This window comes from Seriola dumerili, unplaced genomic scaffold (assembly GCF_002260705.1).
Source record: "Seriola dumerili isolate Sdu_G_001 unplaced genomic scaffold, Sdu_1.0 BDQW01012031.1, whole genome shotgun sequence".
Lineage (NCBI taxonomy): Eukaryota > Metazoa > Chordata > Actinopteri > Carangiformes > Carangidae > Seriola > Seriola dumerili.
The window spans coordinates 1-633 of NW_019186286.1; the positions used below are offsets into that span (position 1 = coordinate 1).

Genomic DNA, 633 nt, shown 5'->3' on the forward strand with positions numbered 1-633 from the left:
GTATTTCTCTTCCATGTATGATCAAATGCAAATTATGGTGGTGAAAAATAAATGACCGACCTCATATCAAACCGTCTGACTCGTGCAGATGCTCCACGACCTGAACACGTATCTTCACAAGGCCATCCCAGACACGAAGCTCACCATCCGCAAGTACCTGGATGTGAAGTTCGAGTATCTGGTAAATCCACAGCTCCCTCTTCTTCTGCTTCAGTATCCGCCACAGTATGATGCTGTAACGCCGTCAGTCTGTTGCACGTCTGTCAGTCGGCAGAATGATGGTATTAATTACCTCCTTCGTGTCTTTCAGTCATACTGCCTGAAGGTGAAGGAAATGGACGATGAAGAATACAGCAGTATTGTGAGTTGCTGTTTCAATTCTCGTCTGAGGAATTAAATCAGAATGATATAAACAAACAAAGGTTTTATGTACTTTTACGAAGCAGTGAATGATGTGCGTCTTCCCTCAGGCCATGGGAGAGCCGCTGTATCGCGTCAGCACCGGTAACTATGAATACCGCCTGGTGCTGCGGTGTCGGCAGGAGGCTCGGGCTCGCTTCGCCAAAATGAGGAAGGACGTTCTGGAGAAGATCGAGCTGCTGGATCAGAAACATGGTCAGACACTCGTTTTCT

At 47.1% G+C, this 633-nt stretch overlaps 1 long non-coding RNA gene across 1 annotated transcript; it reads left to right on the forward strand.

The window, feature by feature from the left end:
• Positions 1 to 94: 94 nt before the first annotated feature.
• Positions 95 to 519, forward strand: LOC111240100. The gene is made up of 3 exons (XR_002665908.1): positions 95 to 181; positions 311 to 361; positions 471 to 519. It is a non-coding gene; the product is annotated as an uncharacterized LOC111240100 (long non-coding RNA).
• The last annotated feature ends 114 nt before the right edge of the window (positions 520 to 633 follow it).